This window comes from Aquarana catesbeiana, linkage group LG04, assembly GCF_042186555.1.
Source record: "Aquarana catesbeiana isolate 2022-GZ linkage group LG04, ASM4218655v1, whole genome shotgun sequence".
Taxonomy (NCBI): Eukaryota; Metazoa; Chordata; class Amphibia; order Anura; family Ranidae; genus Aquarana; species Aquarana catesbeiana.
Genome location: NC_133327.1, coordinates 391,394,121 through 391,408,264, shown reverse-complemented (window position 1 = coordinate 391,408,264; position 14,144 = coordinate 391,394,121).

The window sequence follows — 14,144 nt, the reverse complement described above, 5'->3', positions numbered from 1 at the left end:
TACGGCTCTCAAGCCTACTTTGTTGCAGTAACAATTTTTGGTTCAGGCTACGGATTTTTGTCTTAATAATTAGTGGCCAATTTAATAGACTGAGACGGAACTGTTCAAGAATGGAGGATTATGTTGAACAAGGGGCTACGATGATAAAAAAGTATGAAGAGAAGGGATATCCATGTGAATTCATCAGTGAGGCCTTTCTGTCCAATATGAATCCTCCCTCGAAGGAAAAGGCCCTGAGAGAGGAATCAGCAAATAATCATACTGTCAGATTTGTTTCTACTTTCAACAATAGTTTTAAGTCTATATCTAAAATTATAAAAAAAACTATAACATCCTTCTATTAGATCAACGTTTAGCCCTGGTATTACCAGAGGTTCCACAGGTTACTTTTCGTAAAGCTCGTACTGTAAAAAACCTACTGGCACCTAGTAAAATATTAAACAAATCAACCAAATCCCCTCTTGACATTAGGTCATATTTTGATGACAGGAAAGGCATTTTTCAGTGCAAAAAAAGAGGATGTCTCTCATGTCAATTCATTGCCCATGGAACCAAGGTAATTACAACTAACCTAGGTAAAAATTATGAAATCAGGCAATTTATTACTTGCTGTATGGATTTCGTAATCGTTTTACGATGCCCCTGTGGCCTCCTCTATGTAGGTCGGACCATTCGTGCATCACGTGCCAGAGTGGGCGACCACCATAGACTCATGACTAAGGGGAGCGATGAAAACAGTGTTCCCCGACATTTTCTTCACTTCCACAATAAGGATATTAAACATCTAGAAGTCTTTGTGATAGAAACCATCCCCAAAGGAACATTAATTAATAATGAGAGATTTTCCCTGTTGTGTAAACGGGAAGTCTTCTGGATATATATGTTCGACTCACTTGCTCCCAAGGGGTTAAATGAGGAACTAGAGACGTGCAGTTTTGTGTAGAGTTTGTTTTTTTTTTTAAATTGTTTTGAATTAATTTTATTTAATTTTATCCATTCATGTAATTTTTAGAAAGACTTTGGACATGGTAACGGTTTTTATTGTGAATCCTCCGAGCAACAAGGGGTTAACATTGGAGGTCTAACCTTTCCCACTTTTTCAATGGGTTAATTGTTCCCGCCCTAATTTTTGTTTTTTTCCCCTTCACTTTTATTTTTTACTTAAACCTTGTCAGTTGCCCCCATCCTTGACTGTGACAAAGCACTGGAGCGCAAAACGCGTTGTCAAGGCAACTCTTTTTTAGTGGTCTGACAAAGCTACATGTCCCGGCGACCATCCATCCATCCTTGGGACCCCCACACTGTCTAGCATTGGCGGCATTTATCATCCTTTCAGCTTGCCATTTTTATCTCCCATCTCTATGCCATACACCACACAGCTGTGGTCATCCCCTGAGTGACACCATTCGGGATACAGATGTTTCATCTCTGAGGGGACACTGATGTGCATTTGAGCGGCACAGTGTCTTACCAACTGACACTATAGCAGCTCTCTTCAGCGATGCCGAGCCCTTCCCTCCTTGGAAGGGCCTCCCAGCTGGTCTGACGTCACCGCCCACTGACAGACGGAGCCTCGGTTCTCCTTCCCCGCGGCTAGCGGCTGCATCCTTCACCGCTGCACATGTGGAGCTACATTCCGGAGCTGGTGAGTCACCTCTTTAGGGCTCGCATCCCACGTCCAGCGGGGATCCAGCGGGTCTCCAGTGTTGCTCACACTTGGTTCCCCCCTCTATCCTGTTTACAGCTTGGGAGCATGCATTTGGGTGAGACTCCCTTTTTGGCTCTTGTTGCTCGATGGACAGCTTGTAATTACACTATATGTTTTTCAATTATCTTTTTCAAGCATTGTGAATCCACAGGACTGTTTATATGGACTGCCTACTTTTATTAAATTATTCAGTTATATACTTCTGACTGTTGCAGTTTGTTTCTCTGACATCCACAGTGCTGGACTTTTTTGTTTTTGCTTTCAATTGGAAGAAGAGCAGTGGGAGAAGACCCAGCAAAAGAGCTAGAAGAAAGCAGAGAAAGAACACAGCGCAGAGAGGAGAAGAACCGGAGAGAGGAGAATAACCGGACAGGGAGAAGCCATCGCCAGAAGAGGGAGAAGAGCCGGAGCTGCCTAAATAAAATAAAAACCTGTGTAGTGTATTTATTTTTGACACTTTTTTTTAAGGTGAATGGGTAGGGGTGCAATGTACTCCACACTCCTAGGGTGGGGGGGCCAGGATCTGGGGGCCCCTGGTTAAAGGGGGCTTCCAGATTCTGATAAGCCCCTGTCCCCAGACCCTGACAACCAAAGACAAGTCCAATGACGGAGCGATCACAAATGTAAACAATGCCTGAAGCAGGGTCATCAGGAGTTAATCTCTCTCCTTTCCTCACACCGATGCAGTGGGAGAGGAGAGCTATCGTGTGCCTAATTGTGAGTTTATTATATATATATCAGTGCCCTGCACTGCCCAACAGTGCCAAAACAGTGCCCAACAGTGCCACAACAGTGCCATCTGTGCCACATCTGTACCACCTGTGCCACCCCTGTGCCACCTCTGTGCCACCTCTGTGCCACCAGAGCCACACCAGTGGAACCAGAGCCACACCAGTACCACTACAGTGCACACCAGTGCCACCTGTGCCCATCAGTGCCACCTGTGCCCATCAGTGCTCATCTGTGCCACTGCAGTGCCACATAAGTGCTGCCTGTGCCCACCAGTGCCGCCTGTGCCCACCAGTGCCACCTGTGCCCACCTGTGACACCTGTGTGACCTCTGTTCCACCAGAGCCACACCGGTGCAACCAGAGCCACACCAGTGCCACTACAGTGCCCACCAGTGCCACCTGTACTCATCAGTGCCACCTGTGCCCATCAGTGCTCATCTTCACCACTGCAGTACCACATCAGTGCCACCTGCACCACCAGTGCCGCCTGTGCCCACCTGTGCCCACCAATGCCACCACAGTGCTCAATAGTGCACATCAGTACTCTGCAGGGCAGCCTCACCAGCCATCAGTATGGCAAAAAAATATTTTACTAGCGAGGAGGCCTACCAGAGTCTAAGCATGACCGATTAGAGCAGCGGGGAGTCTCAGTCTGATTTGGATTCGGCCTATGAACCCGTGACAAGCAGTGTGTCTGACACAAAATCGGAAGAGGAATGTGTGCCCGTAAAAAAAAGGCGTTCTGGCGTGGAACAGCAGCCTACTAGCAGCAGTGCAGGGCCATCCACCTCGAGCGCAGTGCCGTCCACCTCAAGTGCAGTGCCACTGCAACAAAGGCCAGGCACCAGTAGGGTGTCATCTCAGCCCCAAAGGGATAGGGGCCATGCCAGCCTTCCCTATGCCCTTCAGAACCTCCTGTGGCTTCCCCCTAATTCCAAAGCAGCAAATATCCCCCCTTTTACTGCCCAGCCAGGTACCCAGGTGAACACCGATGATTTTATCATCCTTGATTTTTTAAATTTGATTTTCAATAAAGACTTACTATCGTCCATTGTGGCCCAGTGCAACCTCTATGCACAGTAGTACATAGTAAGCAACCCTGATCTAGTTATGCCTGTCCCTTTGAGTTGGAGGGAACTTACCATAGAGTAATTTAAAATTTTCTTAGGCCTAACTTTTAATATGGGACTCACAAAAAAATGAATTTTACTCCTATTGGTCTACCAACCCCACCCACCACATGCCACTCTTCTCATCAATTATGCCAAGATCAAGATACCTTATGATTTTGCGGTCCCTCCACTATAATGACAACACCCAGTGCCCTCCCCGAAATGATCCAGCTTTTGACAAGTTATTTAAAATTCGGCCACTCCAAAATTATTTCTCTGAAAAATTTACCCAGTTATATACCCCCGAACAGAATATCTTCGTTGATGAGTCCCTTGTAAAATTCTCAGGCAGGCTGGGCATCAAACAGATTATCCCCAGCAAAAGGGCCTGATATGCGGTTAAAATGTACAAACTTTATGACCGAGCCACAGATTACATTTACGCCTTCTGGGTGTACGAAGGGAAGGACGCCTAACTGCATCCCCCGGAATGTCCAGAGTATATTGTAGCCAGAGGCAAAGTTGTCTGGAAGCTTGTTTATCCACTCCTTGAAAAGGGATACCATCTTTATGTGGATCATTTATATACTAGCTTTCCCCTCTTCCGCAATCTTCACCGAAGAGACACCCCAGCATGTGGTACAGTAAGAGCCAATAGAAAGGGCTTCCCACAAAAACTCGTCAATGAAAGGCTATGAAAGGCTATGATGAGGGGAGACAGCGTCTTTGCGGAACCAGGAGCTATTGGCCATCAAGTGGAGGGACAGACGAAAAGTCCACATGCTCACGACAATCCATAATGACACCTACGTGGAAGTCTCCAGAAGAAACGGCCCAATCCAGAAACCAGCTTGTATCTATGACTATAATTTGTTTATGGGGGGAGTGGACTTCAATGATCAGATGATTGAACCCTACCTTCCCACAAGAAAATCCCGTCATTGATATAAAAAAGTGTCCATTTATTTTTTCAGTTTGGTCATGTATAACACTTATGTTATTTACCAAAAATCTACTGAAACCCCTGTATCCTATCTGCACTACCAGGAACAAGTAATCTCCACCCTTTTGTACCCTGAAAGCCCACCAGAAAATATTTGCTCTGATTCCGTGAGCAGACTCCACGAACGCCATTTTCCTGAGAAAATTCCCCCCCCCGTGAAAGAGGCCACAGATGTCAGAAGAAATGCTAGGTGTGCTCCAGAGGAGGAGTTAGAAGAGACACCACGTACTACTGTCCCCAATGTCCTTCCCAACCAGGCCTCTGTATAGGTGAATGTTTCCACCCTTACCATACTTCTCTACATTATTGGAGAAGTATGGTAAATGTAATTCTCATTTCCTGTCATTTTCCTCCATACTCCTTATGCCACTGCACTGAACTGTACATACCTCTGCCTTCTCTGGAACCAACCCTGGCCTGTTATACGACCAAGCTTCTGCCTAACGAAAAACATACCTCTGCCTTCTCCGGAACTGACCCTGGCCTGTTATATGACCAAGCTTCTGCCTAACGCTAAACTGTACCTACCTCTGCCTGCTCTGGAATTGACCCTGGACTGATTGACCATGTTTTTTGCCTGCCTCTTGGACTGATCATTTACCCTGCTATGCTAGTGGGAACACAGGGGTCCCACATATGTGAGGGACTCCAGAAATGTTTTCTGGATGAAGAAAAGAAATTTTTTAGTTTTCTCATTCCCAGATTAGGGTCTGGAGACTCGGAGGCTTTAAAGAGATTTGGGTGGGAGAAGCCTCTACCCCTGTCCCCATTCTTTCCTGGCCTGCTACTTGGACCATGATCCTGCTTACTACCAGGACCAATATTTTGGCACTGCTGGCAATGTCTCTACTTGCACTGACCCTGGACTGTATATGGACAGTATCCCTACTTGTACTGACTATGGACAATATTCCTACCTGCTGCCTGGACAATTCCATTCACTGTCGCTGACCACATCCCTGCCTGCTGCCTGGATCAGGGCTCTCCTCCTGTGGACAACTGCACTACTAAAACCACAGGTAATCTTTTGTTTACCCTTTGCTCAGCAGATTGTATTTTGGGTGTAATTCTTGGTATGTGCATGCTATGTGCCCCTAGAACAACTGACGGTGTTCCTTGTATGTGTTCAGGCTGTGTAAATGTCTCACACATGTGGTATCACCATACTCAGGAGGAGTAGCAGAATGTATTTTGGGGTGTCATCTTTGCTATGTACATGCTATGTGTTGGAATTATCTGATAAATGGACAACTTTGTGGAAAAAAATGCATTTTAATTTTTTTTCACATTTTCCAAAAACTTCTGGAAAAAAATGAACCGTTTAAAAGACTCATTATGCCTCATAGATTATACATTGGTGTGTTTGCTTTCCAAAATGGGGTCACTTTGTGGGCATTTCCATTGTCCTGGTGCTCCAGGGCCTTCAAAAGTGTAATAGGTGGTTGAGAGGTGTGTAATTTATGCTCCTAGAACGCCTGAATGTGCTACTTCAATGTTGGGCCTCTGTATGTGGCCAGGCTGTGTAAAAGTCTCACACATGTGGTATTGCCATACTGAGGAGGAGTAGCAGAATATATTTTGGGGTATCATTTGTGGAATATACTTGCCATGTGAGAGAAATAACCTGTTATAATGACAATTTGCTGTGAAAAAAAGAAAATCGTCATTTTGCAAAGAATTATGGGAAAAATTGACAACTTCAAAAAACTAACCATGCCTCTTACTAAATACCTTGGAATGTCTACTCTCCAAAAATGGGTCATTTTGTGGGTATTTATACTTTCCTGGCTTGTTAGGGTCGGTTCACACATGGGCAACACGACTTTAGCGCGACTTTGTACCGCGACTTCAACGCGGCTTCAGCGCGACTTTAGCGCGACTTTAGCGTGACTTCAGCGCGACTTCGGCAAATTACGAGGCGACTTGAAGTCGCCTCCATGACAGGCGACTTTGCCTGTGGCCAATCACCTCTCTGGGAGGGAGGGGGGGAGGGAGGGGTTTTCTCTGCAAAGTCGCTTGACTTTACAGAGAGATCCGACTTGCAGGCGACTTACATTGAGTTGAATGGGTACAAGTCGCCTACAAGTCGGATAGAAGTAGTACAGGAACCTTTTCTGAAGTCGGAGCGACTTCAGTAGTGTCAATTAAGACGCTCCCATTGCCTACCATGTTAATCTAAATACAAAGCGACTTGGGGCGACTTGGGGCGACTTGAGGGCGTACAAGTCGGATCCCAAGTCGCCCCAGTGTGAACCGACCCTTAGGGTCTCAAGAAATTAGATGGGCCTCAATACATCAGGTGTGATCAGATGTGATCAATTTTCAGTGATTGGCACCATAGCTTGTAGACTCTATAACTTTCACACAGACTAAATAATATTCACTAAGTTGGGTTATTTTTTACCAAAGATATGTAGCAGTATAAATTTTGGCCCAAATGTATGAAGAAAAATTACTTATTTGCAAAATTTTATAATAGAAATGAAGAAAAATTCATTTTTTTACAAAATGTTCGGTCTTTTTTCATTTATAGCACAGAAAATAAAAAACCCAGAGGTTATAAAATACCACCAAACGAAAGTTCTATTTGTGTGGAAAAAATGATGAAAATTTCACATGGGTACGGTGTTGCATGACTGACGATTTATTCAAAATGTGAGAGCACTGAAAGCTGAAAATTGGTCTGGTTAGGAAGGGGGTTTAAGTGCCCAGTGGGTAAGTGGTTAAGAAAGACTCAATTAAAACCAGCAACTGTTGAGACAATGAACATTATGTACAACATAATGTAAAGAGTAACAAAATAAATAAAATGCAGCACTCTTAAAAAGTCCAAATATGTAAAATGAATGTAATTATTCAGAAAGTGTCCATAGTGATGCAAAGTTCTGAGGATAATGATCTTCATGTGTTCTAATCAGATGAATTACCCACTCACTGGAATTCCAGGTTGCCCTAAAAGTGCAGCAAAAGCGTTTGTATAGAATAACAGTCACTGGGACCACTTTCAATTCCTCCAGTAGGTTGCACACTCCAAGCGGCACGTCAAGTGGCTGGAATTCATAGAACATCCAAAGAAAACCATAAATTGTAGTATGATAAGAACTATTGGCTGAAAAAAAACACCCATGAAACTAGTGTCACACTAAGTGATAGAACTGTATTGAATCCAGCCTCCACCCACATACAATGCGCACTCACCATCAAGCAATTCTGGCACTTGAGTGTGTAGATAAATGAGCAAAACACTTGTATCAGATGCAGACATCCACCTAGATAGCTTCTTCTCCTTCTTTAATCCATCCCAGGGGGCAGTGCTTCGCTGCTTGTACTAAAAACAACCCTAAGAGAACAGACAGAAAGCTACCATATGGTGTAGTATTTATTGAAATTTAAGACAAGCAGCAGAAACAATCACATGTACAGTATGCATAACAAACAGGTAAAAAACAGTAAAAAGATACTTACAAGTATCACCACCACTCGAATTACCAATGTGGCAGCGTGACATCACACTTTAAGCTCCACCCAATGCTGTTCACGTGATAGTGCGTCTTCAGGGGCCTCTAGCGTCTGAGGTTGTGGCCATCATCATGTACAGTATCCTTGGTGTTGCTTTGCCTGCTGAATATTTATGCCTCTAATAAAAATGAATGGCATATCAAGTTTTTCTCAGGATATTGCTCCCAACTTTCCACTGATGCCAAGCTTCCAGCCTTTTTTCTCCAAGCATGTGACAGCAGCAGGCCATGTACTCACATCTTCTTTTTTTTTCTTTTTTTTCTTTTTGTGGCCTACAGATGTGAGTACATGGCCTGCTGCTGCGACATGCTTGGAGAAGATAGGCTGCTTTTTTTTTACAGACACTTTTCTTCTGTCTATGAATATTTATCGATAGGAGAAACATTACTGTCTATAAATGTATGCACAATTGGCAACACTGTATCTAGGGACATAAGGAATTGGGACTGAAAGCTGTGCAACATTTTTTGGCATTCCTAAAAAGTATTCTTTCTCCTTCCCTTCAAGATTTTTTGAAATAAATGCCACCAAATAATTTCCTTATGAGTTTTTGCAGGAGCTCCCTCAACAGACACTAACCAATTAAAGTAGAATTATAGGCAAACCTTTTTTTCCAGATGGATAGAGTATAGAAGGGTTATATCCCCTGTAAGGTTTTTTTTTGCCAACACTTCCTGCCCCATAGCCAAACAGAAAGTGAGAGGAAATCTCTGCAAATTAAGGGAATTTCTTGGGGACCCCCAGTTCACCAGAACTAATGTCCCCATTGAAAGAGTTTCTCTCTATTACTTTTCTCTCACTTTCAATGATGGTAAACAGGACAAAGAAAGGGGTAAATCTCCTTAACTGAGGCACAGACAGCAATAAAAACTGTTGGTGTTCCAATCCCTCTCCAATCTATCCAAAGCTAAAAAAAAGTTTTGCCTTTGGTTATACTTTAACCTGTTCTTAAAATCAGTATGTCAATCTTTATTCACTGTTAAATTTGCAAATTTTCTGAACACATTTAAAAAGTACATTCATATTAGCTGTTGTTAGCATACAGAGAAATTGCAGCCTTTCTTGGTCAACTAATTAATTTTTAAACTGAAAATTTGTGTGGAGTGACCTTAATAAAGTGAAACTCTGCAAATACTTTATTTCTGGTTATTTTTAGATAGACGTTGGATGGGTTAGTACTGTATTGCTGTCCAACTGACTATACAGGGGGGAGGGGGGGGGGGTGATATCTACAACAAGGGCACAGACAGTCATAAAAATCTTAAAGTATTTGTGAACCCATTTATAGAAGACTATGCCAGCCCCTCTATTAGATGCTGGCATAGCACACTATGAAAGTTGTTTTAAAAAACGAGTGCTCTAAATACCAATTTTGAGCTGTCTACAGGCTGGTCACATTACTCGCGGCCACTTTACAGCACCGATAGATGGTTTCTGCGGGAGGGGCCGTGATCTCCCTCTGACGTCTACTGGGGAGATCATGTGGCCGCTCGTCTCCTCAGCAGAAGCTCTGTCTCATAGCTGTAAAGCGGCCGCGAGTCACATGACCAGCCTGAAGACAGCTCAAAATTGATATATAGAACGCTCGTTTTTTTAAAACAACTTTCATAGTGTGCTATGCCAGCCTCTAATAGAGGGGCTGGCAGTGACAATTTAAAACATTTTTTTTTTCAAGAATAGCGGCGGGTTGCGGCAGGGGGGCATAGGTGGGAGAGAGGAGAGCAGAGGGGACAGCAATGTATGATGCAGGGACATACTCTGACCATGGTGGGCAGCCCTGTTTTAAGGGGCCCTGCTTTAAGGGGCCAGAATCTGTATTTTTTATTTTTTTTGGGTTAACAAACACTTTAAAGCAGAGTTACACTCAAGAATTGAACTTCTGCTTTAAGTGATGGTGACCCCCTGACATGCCACATTTGGCATGTCATTTTTTTTGGGGGGGGAGCGGGTACCCAGTTTTTAAGGGAACTAAGCTCCCACTTCCTCCTCAGGTTTAGTGGCGCAGGAAGGAAGTTCACCTCTCCCCCCTCTCTCCCTGAAATGTTCTGGGACACATCACAGGTCCCAGAAGATTGCCCAGCCATTCACAGCATGCAGCTACACAGCCGGGCGCCCACAGTTAGAATGCAGGCGCCGTGGAGAGGAGGGGGAGAGGAGCAAGGCTTTGTGCGCCCGCATCGCTGGACAGTGGGACAGGTGAGTGTCTGATTATTAAAAGTCAGCAGCTACACTTTTTGTAGCTGCTGACTTTTAAATGGATGAAACTCCGCTTTAAGGACATTCTAAAACTTCCCTAAAATTGCATTTGCCTGTGAGATAATCCCTTTTGAGAGATTTCCCCTCTGATTTCATGTTCCATTTGCCACACAGAGAGGTGAATTACCCTAAGAGGGAGACAGATGGCAATAAAAACTGGCAGTATTTTTCCTCATTTATGTGTTTTAAATGATTATATAAATGATTATATAAATGAGCCTTTATTTCTACTTATGCTGCTTTTAACATCCAACTCTAACTAAAATTGACTGATTACTATCAATGTACTTCATGGTAACCTATGCTGCTCTCAACAACTGTAGCCCTGTTCATATTATTGTGATTTTTTATGTTCTCTCATTTCTCACCTAAATTTATGAGCTGGTTGTGGTTGTAAACCTCAGACATAGAATATAAACAAAGCATAAAGTATGCTCTTGTCTCAATTAAGAGCACTAAGTGTCATTTCTGTCTACTGCCTCATTCCTCTGCCTTTAGCATAAATCACTTCTGATGTGTTTTCCTGATACCAAGAGAAAAAAGGTGACAGGAAGGGGGGGCTCCAGCACACAGCCTGTGATTGACAGTTAGAGTTCTGTTCCTGTGTGCTCTGTGGAGCACTCCAATATCCCACTGAGCTCTGCAAAGTGTAAATTAAGCTCCCTGCCCCTTGCTTTCTGGAATGTCAGACAAGCTGTATACATTCTGGACTTTGAATGTGGAGAAGAGAGGGCTGAAGACACACTGGTACAACTTATGTAGGAGCATTTGTTTCAGCTCTGTTTTTCACCTCTCTGGGTATATGTAAGGGTTTACAACCTCTTTAAAGTATATGTGAACTCTTAAACCCTTGTAAAACAGCCCATTCAGTTTAAAAAAGAAATGCAAAGTCAAAGCGTTTGTGTATGTATATACTGTATATATAGGGCTTGGAGAGGTGGAGGTGGAGAAAGAGCAGTACACAGATCTTCTAAGTAAATACAGTGCCTTGAAAAAATATTCATACCCCTTTACATTTTCCACATTTTGTCATGTTACAACCAAAAATTTAAATATATTTTATTGGGATTTTATGTGATAGACCAACACAAAGTGGCACATACTGTAATTGTGAAGTGGAAGAAAAATGATAAATGGGTTTTTTGTTACAGATAAATATGTGAAAAGTGTGGCGTGCAATTGTATTTAGCCCCCCCCCCCCAAATCAATACTTTGTAGAACCACCTTTGGCTGCAATTACAGCTGCAAGTCGTTTTGGGTATGTCGCTACCATTATTTTATAACCTAATCCTGCTTTAAACTTCTCCACAACTTTATCCCTGACCTGTCTGCTGTGTTCCTTGGTCTTCATAATACTGTTTGTTCACTAAGGTTCTCTAACAAACCTCTGAGGGCTTCACAGAACAGCTGTATTTATACTAAGATTAAATTACACACAGGTGAACTCTATTTACTAATTAGGTGATTTCTGAAAGCAATTAATTCCACTAGATTTTAGTTAGGGGTATCAGAGTAAAGGGGGCTGAACACAAATGCACACCACACTTTTCAGATATTTGTAAAAAAAAAAATAAAACCATTAATCATTTTCCTTCCACTTCACAATTATGTGTCACTTTGTGTTGGTCTCTCACATAAAATTCCAAAAAAAAATACATTTATGTTTTTGGCTGTAACATGACAAAATGTGGAAAATTTCAAGGGGTATGAATTTGTTTTCAAGGCACTGTAGCTGTGTGTGTGTGTGTGGGGGGGTGTCTAATCATTGGAGGACAGGCAGACTGTGCCAGAAAACGGACCACACTGAGATGGATGTGCTTTCATGCCTAGCATAGTCAGTTTGGAATAAGAAAGCAGGGTGGCTGGTTGGAACACCAGGTATTTCACACAAAGAAAGCAATGCAAAGAGAAAAGGATACTTTTAACACAAGTACATGGTACAAATATCAGGAATATGAAAGCTTGGGGTAACATACTCTTTAATCTTTACAACTTTGCCCTCCTACTCCTCTTGCAGTCTGGCTTTGGTGTGAGAGGTTTGCTCTGCTAGCCATGTTTTTTTTTTTTATGAACGCTTGATTAAGTACTACCCCCCACCCATTTCAGTGTAAATCTAGACCACCTTTATGGGCAAGCACAGGCTGGGGTACCACAGGCAATTATTCTTCTTGGACTACATGTTGCACTTTGCACTGCATTAAGGGAAAGTCCACAACAAACTACTTTTCAAAACACTAAACAGACTGCAAGCGACCTTGTTTCCCCATCCAGCGCTCTCATCTCTTATCCAGTCTGCCTCTTAATCTCTCCACTCTGTAACATGTGTTTTCTACCTCTACTTCAGACTGTTGTGTCCTCTCTCCTTAAACCCTTTTTCTGTGACCCTTTGACTCCACCCCACAGCTAACACATATCACTCTCACTTCTGTCCTCTCCTTTTTACTGCAGATTTCAACTCCTGCTAATCTTGCTGAATCAGACACATGCTAAAAAAACGTCCAGGATGCTGGTGCATGTCCCTTCATATAAATGCTATTCCCGCAATAATTCCCTCATCCCTCTACTTCTGGAGGCACGCGGAATCCTCCATCTTCTAGCAGCAGCTGCAATCCACACAATTTATTTCTATTCCTCTTCTTCCCAGAACTAGCCTACCATTTTCATGTGCTCTTTGGAATGCCTGCTCTGCCTGTAACAAACTCACTTCTGCCCATTACCTTTTTATTACTAAATTTTAATTGTTACTGAAACTTGGCTTCAAGAATTGACTAATTCTCCTGCTGCCCTCTTTCACGGTGACCCCTTCTGGAATGATTCTCTCAGACCCAGTGGATGGAAGGGAGGTGGAGTTGTAATTCTTCCATCTTCTCAAAGCACTTTTCAGGTTCTTGACTCACTTCCTTCTCTGTTCCTCTCCTCATTTCAGGTTCACTGTCTTTGTCTTTTTTTTCTCCACTTTCTTTAATAATTGCTGTGATCTATAGGCCTCCTGAACCAGTATCAAATTTCCTTGATGACTTCTCTGTCTGGCTACTCCACTCAATCTCTCCTGAAATTCCTACAATCATTCTTGGTGACTTCAACATTCTTGTTCATATTAAGAGTCCTGCTACTTCTAAATCTCTTAGTCTAACCTCCGTTTTTGACCTGAAGCAAAAGACGTGCTTCCACTCACTCAGTTAATGGAAACTCCATTGACCTTGTATTCTCCTACCATGTACTCCTTGCAACCTCTCCCACAATCCTTTTCTCTCTCTGATCACTACCTTATTAGTTTCAATCTCTCCATGTCTTCAACCTCCTTTTTCTTCAACTGCCTAACAGTTACCCACGGAAACCTTTTCAACTTTAACTATTCTCTTCTGCTACTGACTACCTCTGTGACAAAATTTCATCTCTGTTCTGTCCCAACCTAGTAGCCACTTCTGTCTACAACAGTTCACCATCATCCTCCCTGGACACGCTCGCCCCCTTGTTACTACACACAGAATCAGTCCACAGCCGCTACAACCTTGGCAAACAGGCAAAACCAGAAGTCTCAAAAAAATATAGCTGCACTCAAAAACACAATTTCTGCCTACAAACTGCAAAATAAGCCTATTTTATCACTCTCATTAACACCATTTCATGCAGTCCCTGTCAACTCTTTTCTACCTTTAATGCTCTACTTCGTCCTTCACTGCCTCCGCCCACTAACTCACTAACTGCTCGGGAGATCACTAATCACATAAAAAATAAGATTGATACACTTTGTGATGGGATCTCCACTATACAGATATCACCTAACAATCCATATCTACCTGGACACTCAATAC